Genomic DNA, 15,554 nt, shown 5'->3' with positions numbered 1-15,554 from the left:
TGTTAGTGCTTGTCATTTAAAAACTACAACAATAAAGCCTTAATTTTTTTTTAAGCCTCAAGTTTTTTTTAAAACCTTTATTTTTTTATTTTGTTTTTGATTTTTATTTTTTAAGTAAACTCTATACCAAATGTGGGGCTGGAACTCACAACCCTGAGATCAAGTCACGTGATCTACTGACTGAGACAGCTGGCACCCCAAAGCCTTAAAGTTTTAATTTAGGATATAGTATCTTTCTTATTTATTTATTTATTTACATTTATATTATTTTATTATTTTATTGTATTTAATTTTTTAAAAAGTAATCGCTGTACCCATCGTGGGGCTCAAACCCACAACCCTGAGTTCAAGAATTGCACACTCCACTAACTGAGCCAGTCAGGCACCCAAAGGACATGGTATCTTAAAGATATAAACGTGGAGTAGGGATTATGACTTTTAAGTACAGTTGACCGTGAAACAACATGGGTTTGAACTGCTCAGATCCACTTATATGCGGATTATTTACAGTATGATATTGTAAATATTTCTTCTTATGGTTTTCTTAACATTTTCTTTCCACTAGCTTACTTTATTGTAAGAATACAGTATATATTATGCATAACATGCAAAATATGTGTTAATTGACTGTTATTGGTAAGTCTTCTGGTCAACAGTAGGCTTTTAGTAGTTGTTTTCGGAGAGTCAAATTCATAGGTGGATTTTCAAATGTGCAGATGTCAGTGCCACTAACCCCACGTGGTGTTCAAGGGTCAATTGTATATGGTATTTGAGATCTTGTATTTACATAAATATTTGAAGTACACAGAAAGGTACAGAGAATAAGATGATGATATATTACCTGTATAGCTACCACTAAGTTTTGTTGAATCTTAACAGTTTGCCATATGCTTCAGATAGTTCATTGTTTCAGAGAACTAAAAGATCACATGTACCAGTTTTTCATCTTTTAAAATTTTACATAAATTATATCATTTTGTGTGATTTTTTTCTGCAGCTTGTCTTTTTTTGCTCAGTATTGTGTTTTCCATATTTACCCTCATGGATATTTTGGTTTCAGTTCATTTGTTTCCATGGCTGATTAGTACTACTACTTTGAATATAAGTCTCTCTCTCAAATAAATAAAATCTTAAAAAAATCTCTTTCTCTCTTAAAATAAATAAACCAAATCCTTAAAAAAAGGGGGGATGCCTGGGTGGCTCAGTTGGTTAAGCATCTGCCTTCAGCTCAGGTCATGACCCTGGGGTCCTGGGATAGAGCCTCACTTTGGACTCCCTGCTCAGTGGGAAGCCTGCTCTCCCTCTCCCTCTCCAGCTCCCCCTGCTTGTGCATTCTCTCTCTCTTTCTCTCTTAAATAATAAAATCTTTACTTTGGATGTAAGTATAGCACAATTTATCTAGCCTCCTTTGTTGGCTGTATGAGTTGTTTCAAATATTTGCTATTACAAACAATAACACTACAGTGAACATTGTGTTTCAGAGAGTTTAGCAGGAGTTTTCTTTTCTCTTTCTTTTTTTTTTTTTTTTTAAAGTAATCTCTATGCGCAATGACGGGTTCAAACTCAGGACCCAAGATCAAGAGTTACATGCTCTACAGAGACCTAGCCAGCCAGGTGCCCCTAGTAGTTTCCAAACATTTTTGGCCACCACCCATGGCAAAGAAATAGATTTTACATCACATCTATACAGTGTATCAAAAGTTTAATGAAATAACCCTTATTACACGATGACAGTACATGATGACATTAAAAAATTTTATTCAATTAATTAACATATAATGTATTATTTGTTTCAGGGGTACGGGTCTGTGATTCATCAGTCTTATATAATATCCAGTGCTCATTACAGCACATACCCTCCCCAATGTCCATCACCCAGTTACCCCCCCCACCCCCTTCCTCTCCAACATGGTGACGTTTCCTATTCTATGCTTTTTCATTAAAAAATGTTGGTTATGACTCACTAAATTTATTTCTTGAGCACTGGTAGGTGAGGCTGTAGTGCTGTACTGTCTGATTCAAACAGTGCAAACAAATAATTTTATATTTTTTAGTAGCCACATTAAAAAAAGGCTAAGTAGATTAAATTTTAACAATACAAATTATAGGGGTACCTGTCTGGCTCAGTCAAGAGCATTTGACTCTTGATCTCGGGGTTGTAAGTTTGAGCCCCATGTTGAGTATAGAGATTACTTAAGTAAATAAACTAAAAAACCAATACAAATTATATAGTTCAATATATCCAAAATGTTATCATTTCATCAATCAATATAAAAATTATTAACGAGATATTTTACGTTCTTTTTTTCTACAAAGTCTTTGAAGTCAGGTATGTATTTTATACTTAAAAATGTATCTCATTTTGGACTTGCCTCATTTCAAGTTCTCAGTAGTCGCATGTGGCTAGTAGTTACCCTATTTAGTGGCAGTGCTGTTCTAGGATATACATTTTAAGAGTGGAGCTTCTGGGTCAAAAGCTATGAGCAGCTTTAACTTTATAAATATTGCCAAATTGCTGTTGAATATTTTTAATAATTTGTACTCCCTCTCCCTTTCTTGTTTCCCTATATCCTTGTTAACAATTGGTATTGTTAGACTTAAAAGAATTTGCAGGGGTGAAGAGTGTTGTTGTTTTTAACTACCATTTTATTTTGGAATACTTCTGGATTTACAGAAGAATTACAGAAATAGTGCAGAGTTCCCATATTACCCCCAACCAGTTTCATTTTCATTTATGTTATCATCTTCCATGAGCATTGTTTGAATTTCCGTTTCCCTGATAACTAGTGAAGTTGGGTGTATTTTCATAGATTTATTGTCCACTTGCGTTTTCTCTTCGGTACGTGTAACCTTTTCCGTCAAGTTTTGTAAAAAACAACCACAAAAACCCGTGTGGCAGCTCTAGGTCATTTTCTTCTTAGGGAGAATTGACATAACATCCATCTTTTTGTATCAACAGTTCAGAGAATTTCAAGACCAAGAAGAAATTGGTGTAAGTTATACCCACTGGGGCTAAATAAGTGTAACTCCTTTTCTGCATGCCAGATCTTCAACTATTTGAAGATATTTATGTCCCCTGGGAAGTCTCTTCTTCAGATTAAGCATTTTCAGTTCGTCCAGTCATTCCTCATATTTCCTGGTTTCTAGTCACCTTATCATCTCGTGTGCTTTCCTCTGAAAATGCTCTATTTTTTCATGTTATTCCTTGAAGTGTGGTACCTATGACACAATATTTTAGGTTTTGTATGATCAGCACAAAATAATCCTTCTCTTTGGATTTAGGAGTGATCATCATTCTCTTAGATACTGATGTAGTTAAGATTAAATTTGTTTTTTTTTCTTTTTTTGGGGTGAGGCCAGTTATACTACACTGGTGATTCATTTTGAGCTTTTTTGCCCCCATAGACCCTCGGTCTTTTTATTTTTATTTTTTTTATTTTTTTTATTTTTTTAAAAGATTGTATTTATTTGACGGAGAGAGAACACAAGCAGGGGGAGCGGCAGGTAGAGGGAGAGGGAGAAGCAGGCTCCCCCCTGAGCAGGGAGCCCAGTGCAGGGCTCGATCTCAGGATCCTGGCATCATGACCTGAACCAAAGGCAGAAACTTAACTGACTGAGCCACCCATGTGTCCCAGCGCTCAGTCTTTTTAAGTACATGCTGCTGTTATTTCTTGTCTGTCATATATTGGTATCGTTAGTTTTGAAGACTTAAATGCAGGACTATATTTTTTTTTAAGTAGGCTCCATGCCCAGTGTAGGGCTTGAACTCATAACCCTGAGATCAAGAGTCACATGTTCTACTGACTGAGCCAGCCAGGTGCCCCCATAATTTTTTTTCTTACATTAATCCCATTACTACAATTAGAGATTTGATTTTTATTCCTGATGATACCTCTATCTTACTTGTTATTTCCTAGCTTCTCCATCCAACTCATTTTTTAAAATATTTTATTTGAGAGAGAGAGTAGGAGAGAACAAGCGGCGGGGGGGGGGGGGGGGGGTAGGGGCAGAGAAACAGGCTCCCCACAGAGCAGGGAGCCCGACACAGGGCTTGATCCCAGGACCTGGGGGTCATGACCTGAGTCTAAGGCAGACACTTAACCGACTGAGCCACCCAGGCGCCCCTTCATCCAACTCATAGACGAAATTGTTAAATAGGACGAGGCCAAGAACAGAATGGTATGCCAAGAAAAACCTCACTTCAGATTGACATCAATCCATCAAGCAGCATGCTTATTCAACCTTCCTGATTTGCTCTTGTCTCCAAAGTCTGGCAACGGTCTTATTCTGTACTTTACTTTGTCCCTAGATTTAGAATTTCTCGTTCATCTTTTCGAAGGACTTTTGGGGCTCTTTGTATATGCACTTCTGTTACCAACTCACCTGTTAACCCCCCCCAGTTTTATTGAGATATAATTGACATATAACATTATGTGATTTTAAGGTATACAGTGTGGTGATTTTATATATGTGTGTATATCTAAATGATTACCACAAGAAAGTTAGTTAACACATTCATCATCTCATATAGGCTTCAGTGTTTCTGGGGGGTGGGGAAATGGGTGAAGGTGGTCAAAGTGGACCAACCTCCTGTTTACCTTTGAGGCTGCCTTTTTAAAAATTATTTTATTTTATAATTTTTTAAATTTAAATTTTTTTTTTTATCTTTTAAAGATTTTATTCATTTATTTGTCAGAGAGAGAGAACACAAGCAGGGGGAGCGACAGGCAGGAGGAAAAGCAGGCTCCCTGCTGAGCAAGGAACCCAATGTAGGACTTGATCCCAGGACTCTGGGATCGTGACTCGAGCCGAAGGCAGACGCTTAACTGGCTGAGGCACCCAGGTGTCCCAATTATTTTTTTTTAAGATTTTATTTACTTATTTGACAGAGAGAGATAGAGAGGGAGAGAGAATGAGCCAGAGGGAGAAGCAGAGGCAGAGGGAGAAGCAGACTCCTTGCTGAGCAGGGAGCCCGACGTGGGCCTCCATCCCAGGACCCTGAGATCATGACCTGAGCCGAAGGCAGACGCTTATCTGACTGAGCCACCCAGGCTCCCCTAGGCTGCCTCTTTGTTTGTTTGTTTAGTTTCTTTATTTTGTTTTGTTTTCTTTCCCTCCCTTCCTCCCTTCCTTCCTTCACACCCAGCGTGAGTCTTGAACCCATGAGCCCAAGATAAGAGTCAGATGCTCTTCCCACTGAGCCAGTCAGGGGCCCCTGAGGCTGCTTTCCTGATGTCGAACCAAGTTTGATGCCGCACTGTGCTATCCTGCTTCTGTCCAGGGATTGATTTCAGCTCTGTAGTACTTTTTCTTTCTTTCCCCTGCCTCCCCTTCCTCTCTCCTTCGTTTTCCTTTCCTTTTTTCTTTTCTTGTTCTTTCTCAGAAATCAGACTTAGACATAATTTATGTACAGTAGAATTTACACATTTTAAGTGTACAGGTTGATACCATTTTTTTTGGCAAATGTAACCCATATAAACAACATTTCAATCAAGAAATAGAACATTCTTAGAAAATTCTGTCATGCCCCTTTGTAGTCAGTCTACCTCAACCCTCCACTCTAGGCAACCACTGTTCTGATTTCTATCACTGTTGATTAGTTTATACAAGGAATCATATAGTATGTATTTTTTTTCTATGCTCTCTTTCACCAAGCATAATTATTTTGAGATTCATCCATATTGTTGCATATGAGTAGTTAATTTTTTTATTGCTTAGTAGCATTCCACTGAATAAATATACCACAGTTTATCCATTCATATCTTGATGGATATTTTTGGCTATCATGAATAAAACTGCTATGAATATTCATGTATACGGTTTTTAAAATGACTTAGGTTTTCATTTCTCTTGGGGGAAATACTTAGGGGAGTGGATTTGCTGAGATGTAAAATGCCTTTGTAACCAGGTTTCAACAGGTTGTCTAGAGTATTTCCTTTCTGGATGACAGGTTTTGAAAGGTCCAGATGCATAATTGGAAGGGGATTAAGAGGTATAAACTTACAGTTATAAAATAAATAAGTCATTGGGATGAATAAAGTCAGTAATATTGGAATAATGTTGTATGGTGATGGATGGTAGCTATACTTATCTTGATGACTATGGCGTACTGCATATAATTGTTGAATACTATGTTGTGCACCTGAAACTAATATAGCGTGGTACGTCAACTATATCTCAATTAAGAAAAAAACAATAGCAACTGGGTTGGGGGTTTCCTAAAACTGTCCTTTCTGATTTAGAGAAAGTTCCTCACCTTGGCAGGTACCAGGACCACACAAAATAGAAGGCGACTTAATATGGGAATAGCAAAAAATCGAGTAGTGTTGATAGAATATTTGTACCAAGATAATTTAGCTCAGTTGTCCTTCTTAACATTAGGATTGTTTCTTCTTAAAGGATGCCAGCTGTTTATCAAGCTTTAGAATTCCCTTTCCTGTGGTTAATTTGTTTTTTTTTCTCAGGTTTTATATATTTATTTGAGAGAGGGAAAGAAAGAGCATGAATGGGGGGAGGGGCAGAAGGAGAGGGAGAAGCAGACTCCCTGCTGAGCAGGAAGCTTGCTGTGGGGCTTGATCCCGGGATCATGACTGAGCCTAAGGCAGATGCTTAACCAACTGCACCACCCAGGCACCCGTCCTATGGTTAATTTGGAGACAGTTCTCCTTTTTCTAGATTTCTAACATCTTTGTGTTTGCTTTTATATATATACCCTATTAGGTCTATTAGAATATCTACATTTACACTTTCTTTTTCCGTTAAATTTATGATGACTGTTAGGAGGTAGACATTAACTAATTTGTTTCAACAAATTTTCAAAAGTCAGTCACCATGTATACTCTAGGTCAGCCCTATCTATTAGACCTATAATGTGAACTACAAATGTAGTTTAAAAATTTATAGGGATGCCTGGGTGGCTCAGTTGTTAAGCGTCTGACTCTTGATCTCAGCTCAGGCCCTAATCTCAGGGTCATGAGTTCAAGCCTGCATTGGGCTCCACACTGGGCGTGAAGCTTACTTAAATTTTTTTTGAGTAATCACATTTAAAAAGTAAAGAGAGGGGCGCCTGGGTGACTCAGTCGTTAAGCATCTGCCTTCGGCTCAGGGCGTGATCCTGGCATTATGGGATCGAGCCCCACATCAGGCTCCTATGCTGGGAGCCTGCTTCTTCCTCTCCCACTCCCCCTGCTTGTGTTCCCTCTCTCGCTGGCTGTCTCTCTCTGTCAAATAAATAAATAAAATCTTAAAAAAAAAAAGTAAAGAGAAAAAAAAAGCAAAGAGAAACAGGTGTAATTATTTTTAGTAATAGTAATAATTTTAATACTATATTTTATCCCCTCATATCCAAAATATTTCAAAATGTAATGAGTATACAAAATTACTGAGATATTTTACAGTCTTTTTTTATACTAAATATTTGAAATCTGATGTGTATTTTACAATTATAGCATATTTCACTTTGGACGAACCACGTTTCAAGTGCTCAGTAGCCACACGTGGCTGCCATGTTAGACTGCAGATCTAGATTTAAAAACTTCAGTAGTAAAACTCAGTCAAGATAATTGACTTTCTTTGAATCTCAATGGATTTAATTTAATTGGAAGCTTCCCTGAACTATTTTTTCCCTATTCTTTTAAATGCCGTAATGGGATCCTCAGATTAGGAATGGCAGAGTTATTAGGAAATGTTCCAGGACAGGGTCAGATAGTTCAGAGTCATGAACATAGCTTCTGTATGGCCTGTGCAGAAGTCTTGTTGGGGTCACCTGGTATGCACATATTAGGTAGCAATAATAATACAGTTTATGAAATAAAGAGGTAGAATAACTAACACAATACAACCTTCTTAGTATGCCGTGTAATGTGTTTCAGGCTCTGTCCCCTACATGCCTGCCTGCCTTTCTTTCTTAATTTTTTTTAAAGTAAGGTCTGTGTCCAGTGTGGGCCTTGAATTTATGACCCCGAGAACAGGAGTCTCTACTGATTGAGCCAGCCTAGCTCCCTTTTCACATGCCTTTCTGATGGTATTTCCTGTAACCTTCCTTTACCCACTTTTCTAACTATACGTAATTATTTATGGTTATTTGAACCCACTATGCTTTTCAACACCTCTGTGCATTTCCCTCTGTTTGGTATATTGCCTGACAGTCTCTAACTCATCCTTCAAGATCCACCTCACATGGAATGGCACGTTAATGAAGCCTATTCTGCCATTCTTATAACCCAACTCTCAAACGGGCAGTTACTCAATTCTTTCTTCATATTCATCTTGTACTCACAGCACTTAATACATAATATTGTAAATTTTCCCATTTTAATTTCCCTTAGTAGTGTGATTTACCTACCTGATGGCATAGATGGCCTCCCTCATCTTTGTATTCCTAGCAAGATGCCCAGTATCTGCCTGGTACCAGGCATTCTCAATAAATGTTTGTTGACTTAAGTTTTACAAGGAGAAATGTAGACACCAGCCAAAATAGAAAGAGTGAAGTTGTCTTGTATTCTGTTCATGCTATGCTACTAATAGCTTTGATCTTGGATAAGTTAATTAACTTCTCTATGCTTTATTTTAATCAATTGTAAAATTAGAGTGTTTTACTAAAAATTCAAGGTGGCTTATAGCTCTGAAAAATTGGTTGATTGATAAATGTGTATTCATATATATCTTGTGTGGAAATGACTCTAAGCTCCTCAAGGGAGGGGACTATGTCTTGTTTACATTATATCTGTGCTTAGCAAAATAATGTGATTATCATTAAATGTTTGTTCGTTTATTTATTTATTTTTAAAGATTTATTTATTTTAGGGAGAGAGCACGAGCATGAGTGGGGGAGGGGCCGAGGGAGTGGGAGAGAGAGAATCTCAAGCAAACTCCATCCAGGACCCATGAGATCATGACCTGAGCTGAAATCACAAGTTGGTAGATTAACTGAATGAGCCACCCAGGCACCCCTTATTAAATATTTATTGAATGAATAGATGAAAGAATTCTTGTCTATTCCATTCATGTTGCTATCACCAGGGATGACCCTGTATATTTCTTTTCTTTCTTTTTTTTTTAAAGATTTTATTTATTTATTGACAGAGAGAGAGACAGCCACCAGAGAGAGAGGGAACACAAGCAGGGGCAGTGGGAAAGGAAGAATCAGGCTCCCAGTGGAGCAGGGAGCCCCATGTGGGGCTCGATCCCACGCCCTGAGCTGAAGGCAGACGATTAATGACTGAGCCACCCAGGCACCCCTTCTTTTCTTTTTTTTAAAGATTTTATTCATTTGACAGAGAATGGGAGAGTGAGAGAGCACAAGCAGGGGGCGCAGCAGAGGGAGAGGGAGAAGCAGGCTCCCCACTGTGCAGGGAGCCCCACGCTGGGCTCAATCCCAGGACCCTGGGATCGTGACCTGACCTGAAGGCAGATGCTTAACTAACTGAGCCACCCAGGTGTCCTGACCCTGTATATTTCTGTTGGAGATTTGGAAATGTGCATTGATACATTAGATAAAGCTTTCCTGTATTTTTCCCTCGCCATTAAAAACAATTCATAGGGAAAAAAGGGGGTCTCCTGGGCGGCTCAGTTGTTTAAGCATGTGACTCATGATTTTGGCTCAGGTTGTGATCTCAGGGTTGTGAGATCAAGCCCTGCTTTGGGCTCCACGCTGGGTATGGAGCCTGCTTGGTATTCTCTCTCTCCCTGTCCCTCTGCCCCTCCTGACTCTCTCTCCCTCTGTAAAGACAAAAAAACAAAACAACCAAAACCAATTCATGGGATGCCTAATTGTTTACGACATTTTGTTAAGTGATCCTCTAAGTAACCAGTATATTCTGTTAGGATTGGAAAGGCTAAAGATATCTTGTGTGGAAAATTAGCCATCTTTTGATTTTATTACACTTTTGATCTCTTTTGTAAGCAAGTTTTATTTTATATATACTGTGTGTAGTTTACAATAGTTTAGAGATAAGAAACCACAAAGACAGTCTAATCAACTTAGACTTCTTTCTTCCTTCAAATACTTCTTTTGGTAAGAGTTGCTAAGATGTACTCAGCCTAGCTAATCCACTTCAGCCTTCCAAATGTGTTGTTATAGTCTGTCAGCTTCATTCCCACCCTTTCCAAGTATTGTTCCTGGTATGATTTATATGTGACTCTACTAGGCTAGTGTCTTGGATAAGTCTTTCTTCCAGTGCCTACCACATTGTTAATGCTCAGTAAACAGAAATCAATTAATTAAGTTAAAGTTGCTTAAATAGATAGAAATAGCCTTTGGTAACCATGGTAATTAAAACAAACCAGATCCTAGATGAGTAGAAGATTCTCAGTCAAAAACAGTGGGGCTCATGTCTTGGCCATTGTAAATAATGCTACAGTAAACATGAGGGTACATATATCCTTTTGAATTAGTGTTTTCATTTTCTTTGGGTAGACACTCAGTAGTGGAATTATTAGATCATATTTTTAATTTTTTGAGGAACTTGCATGCTGTTTTTGCCAATTTGCATTCCCACCAATAGTGTATGAGGGTTCCTTTTTCTTTTCTCTTAAAAAATTTTAGAATTTATTTTATTTTTATTTTTTTAAATTAATTTATATTTTTAAATGCATGTGCCTCTGGGTAGAGCACTCACTTTTTAAATTTTTATTTATTTGTTTATTTGTCAGAGAAAGGGAGGGAGAGGGAGCACGCACACAGGCAGGGGGAATGGCAGGCAGAGGGAGAAGCTGGCACCCCACTGAGCAGGGAGCCTGACGCGGGGCTCAATCTCAGGACCCTGGAATCATGACCGGAGCCGAAGGCAGACGCTGAACTGACTGAGCCACCCAGCTGTCCCTCTTTTCTTTTTTTAAAAAATATTTTATTTATTTATTTGAGAGAGAGTGAGCACGAGCAAGGGAGAGGGGCAGAGGGAAAGGGAGAAGCATAAGCAGACTCCACTCTGGGCTGGGAACCCGATGATATGGGACTCCATTCCAGAACCCTGAGATCATGACCCTAGCTGAAGGCAGATGCTTAACAGACTGAGCCACGCAGGCACCCCGAGGGTTCCTTTTTCTCCAGATCATCACCAGCACTTGTTATTTCTTGTGTTTTTGATTTTAGCCATTTTGAAAGGTGTAAGGAGGCCACTGACAGATGAATAGATAAGATGTATACACACACACACACACACACACACGTAGAGTGGAATAACACGGCCATAAAAAGGATGAGATTGTGCCATTTGTGACAACATTGGTGGACCTAGAGGGTATTATGCTAAGTGAAATAAGTCAGACTGAGAAAGACAAATACTGTATGGTTTCACTCATATGTGGAATCTAAAAAAAAAAAATCACAAATGAATCAACAAACGAAAAGCAGAGTCAGAATCTGTAAACACAGAGGACAATCTGATGGTTGCCAGAGGGGAGGGGTAGATGGTGGGGAGGAAGGGCAAAATGGGTGAAGGGGAGTGGGAGATACTGGCTTCCAGTTATAGCATTAATAAGTCATGGGAGTAAAAGGCACAGCATAAGGAATATAGTCAATGATGTTGTAATAGCACTGTATGATGAGAGGTGGTAGAATAATGTTTAAACTTGTTGAATCACTGTGTTGTACACCTGAAACTAATGTAACATTGTGTGTTAACCACACTGAAATAAAAAAAAAACTTAAAAAAAAGTCTTTCACTGAAAAAAAAAACAGTAGGGCTCAGCTACAAAGAGTAACAGGATGTAATGAGAGTAAAAGAGTCATATATACAGATACGTGGTAAAGAAGATGATTAGGGGTAGGATTGGATGAGTTGGCAAGTTGAGTCTGGTTATGGGCCTTGTATTTAGAAGAGTGTGAAAGATATAAAATACCTAGATGAATTGCATCATTTACACAGTGTGCATTTGGTTGAGAGGACCGAGTTGTGGCGCTTGAGACGTTCTTCGTACTGATACAGTTTGACCAGAATCAAGCTGGAAATTCCTTTTTGGTTAGCATGATATTGTCAGCTCTTGCTTCCCCCACACACCCAGCCAATTGCCCTCCAAAACTTTATATAACTTTATCTCCTGTTGAGCCCAGGCTTCTAGGAGCTAGTTCTGAGCTAGTTCTGTCCAGGGCCAAAAAGAATAGCAGTACTGTGGAGTAGGGAAGAAGTTGGTTTGAAGTGAAAGTCCTCCTGGCTGTCAGATTTGAGATTTAACATGCTGGGGCAAACTCTAGGTACCTGTTGAGCTTTGGAGCTAGCTGTATCATTTCTGTTTGTTGGGATTTTCACAGACAGCCTGTCCTGCATCCTTTTCTAGCTGCCCTCCAGGACCAAGCTGCTGCTCAGAAGTACAATGCACCGCTGTGAATAGTTCTCTTTGAACTATGGCAGTTCCCTCTGACTTCTGCATTATGACTTGCTGCTTGGATTCTCTTGTACCAGTTGGGACCTCCTGGAATATTGTATAAAAATGATGATCTCTCTGACCATAGAAAGTATTATTTACAGTGTGATTTTTTTTTTTTAAAGATTTTATTTATTTATTTGACAGAGAGAGAGACAGCCAGCGAGAGAGGGAACACAAGCAGGGGGAGTGGGAGAGGAAGAAGCAGGCTCATAGCGGAGGAGCCTGATGTGGGACTCGATTCCGGAACGCCGGGATCACGCCCTGAGCCGAAGGCAGGCGCTTAACCGCTGTGCCACCCAGGTGCCCCTACAGTGTGATTTTAAACCATGACTAAATCTGTTTGCCTGAGTTTGCCATGCCCTTTTGACACTGGATATTTGGCTATGCTCATTCAGACTAGCCTCAGCTGGAACACCTTTTCTTAGCCCGCAATCAGAATTGTAGTGTGGTACTCTAAACAGTGTTGGCTCATTTTTTTCTCTCCCTGCTGTTTTTTAGTTGTGTCAGTCTTGGCATATCACTTGCTTCAGGCCCTTCCTGATAGAACAGAATAGTGGAAAGTACAGGATTTCAAATTAAAAAGCCTGAGTTCAAATCCTAGTTTGCTATTTTTCTCTTTGTATGACCTTTGAGAAGTCATTACACTTTGTTAAATCTCAGTTTCTGCATCTTATAAAAATACCTCCCTTACAGAGTAGCTTGATGATTAAATGAGAATGCATGTGAAAAAGCTTTGAGGCCATAAAGCACTATGCAAATGTTAATTTCATTGTCATTTTTGTTTTTTTCTCACTAAAGAAGTTGCAGATAATCATTGTGACTTGGAGTAAAATCTTGAATTGATCCTGACAGGTCTTTGAGCTGCTTTGGCTTTCAAATGACTGGTTGAGTTGATGGAGGCCACAGGGAGAGACTTGGCAGGACTTTTGATAGATTTTTTTCCATGTCGTAATGGAAGCTCCCTTTCTCAAGGATAAGGAAAATGCTTATTTTCTATTATTCTGTACCTAGAATGCTGTCTACCAAATCAGAATTAATTGGTACTGATTAACATGGCTATCTCAATAGAGTGACCCCTTCAGGATGAATCTCATTTAAATTAAATCGACTGAAATCCTGCAGTATATCATAGTTTATTTCAGTAGTTAGGAAGATAATTTAATCACGTTCTTTCAAAATGTGCAATCTTGCTGGATATAACCTTAATACAGCGTGTCGTCTTCAGATCTTAGGAATAGTCTGTATTTATAGAAGCTCTTTTCTGAGCTTCTCCCAGAAGCAAGTCTCTCGTTCATAGTGTAAGTCAACCATTTAGCTATGTGATGTCTACTACTTACTCAGCTTTGCTGACTGCATTTTATCCTAAAGCACTGCAGTGCTGTCGTTGCCTCAGCTGGTGTCAATCAAGTTGCTCAACTGAATGACTTTGAAAGCATGTTTTGAAAGGACCAGGATTGTATTGACAGAGAATGAATTATATAAAACATTAAGAAAACATTCACAAATCAAAATTAATGTCTTCACAGTCTCCTGTATTATGTAACCACAAGTTATGATTAGTATTCTACTAAAGTATTTTTGAATTTTTTAAAAAAGAAACTCAGATTAAAAATTTATATTGGGTTTTTGTTTTCTTTTCAAAAACTTTTCAAGAATCTGTTTTTAGGGATGCCTGGGTGGCTCATTCTGTTGGGTGTCTCTGCCTTTGGCTTGGGTCATGATCCCAGGGTTCTGGGATCAAGTCCCATGTCAGGAACTTGCTTCTCCCTCTGTCTGCTGCTCCTGCTGCTTGTGCTCTCTTTCTCTGTCAAATAAATTAAGAAAATCTTTAAAAAAGGAATCTGTTTTCAAATAATATTTGGATTCTTAAAAACAATTTTTAAACTTTCCTAATTCTTTTTTTATTGAGGTGTAATTGACATACACCATTATATTAGTTTCAGGTGTATATCATAATGATTTGGTCATTGTACATATTATGAAATGATCACCACAACAAGTCTAGTTAATATCTGTCACCATTGCAGTTATAAATGTTTTTTCTTGTGATGAGAACTGTTAAGATTTACTCTTTTAGCAACTTTCAAGTACGCAATACAATATTATTAACTATTGTTACGATGCTGTACATTACATCCCTATGACTTAATTTACTTTATAATTAGAATTTTGTACTTTTGACTCTGGTCACCCATTTTGGACCCCCACCCTGCTCCCACGAGCAACCACCAGTTTGTTCTCTGTATCTATGAGCTTGTTTTTTTTTTTTTTTAAAGATTTTATTTATTTAAGAGAGAGCACGAACAGAGGGAAGAGACAGAGGGAGAAGCAGGCTCCCTGCAGGGAGCCCGATTCGGGACTTGATCCCAGGACCTTGGGATCACGACCTGAGCTGAAGGCAGAGGCTTAACCAGCTGAGCCACCCAGGCACCCATGAGCTTGTTTTTTTTTTTTTTTTTAAGATTCCACATATAAGAGAGATTATATAATATTTGTCTTTCTCTGTCTGACTTATTTCACTTAGCAGAATGTCCTTAAGGTCCATCTATGTTGTTACAAATGGCAAGATTTCCTTCACCTTTATGGTTGAATATTATTCCATTGTATGTGTATGTATATATATATATATATACACACACTATAATTTCTTTATTCATTCATCTGTTGATGTACACTTAGGTGGTTGCCATATTTTGGCTATTGTAAATAATGCTTTGATGAATGTGGGTGAGCATATATTTTTTCAAGTTAGTGCTTTCATTTTCTTCAAATAAATACCCAGAAGTGGAATTGCTGGATTATATGGTAGGTCTATTTTTAATTTTTTGAGGAAATTCCATACTGTTTTCCATAGTGGCTACACCAGTTCATGTTCCCACCAACAGTGCACAGGGGTTCCTTTTTCTTCACATCCTCACCAACACTCGTTATTTCTTGTCTTTTTTTTTTTTTAAGTAGGCTCCATGCCCCATGTGGGGCTTGAACTCAAGACCCTGAGATCAAGAGTCTCCTGCTCTACTGACTAAGCCAGCCAGTTAGGTGCCCCTGTTTCTTTTTGATATTAGCCATTCTAACAGGTGTGAGGCGCTAATTCATTGTGATTTTGATTTTTCATTTCTCTGATGATGAGTGATGTTGAGCATCTTTTCAGGCACTTGTTGGCTTTCTGTATGTCTTCTTTGGAAAAA

General features: G+C 38.5%; 1 protein-coding gene across 1 annotated transcript in view; it reads left to right on the top strand.

Annotated features, from left to right (window-relative positions):
* The window catches only part of TEX11 (testis expressed 11), a 285,798-nt gene that overhangs the window by 12,332 nt on the left and 257,912 nt on the right, over window positions 1-15,554 (top strand). The window lies entirely within an intron of this gene.

This window comes from Ursus arctos, chromosome X (genome assembly GCF_023065955.2).
Source record: "Ursus arctos isolate Adak ecotype North America chromosome X, UrsArc2.0, whole genome shotgun sequence".
Taxonomy (NCBI): domain Eukaryota; kingdom Metazoa; phylum Chordata; class Mammalia; order Carnivora; family Ursidae; genus Ursus; species Ursus arctos.
The sequence above is the reverse complement of the archived record's forward strand: the minus strand, read 5'-3'. Positions and strand labels throughout refer to the sequence as shown.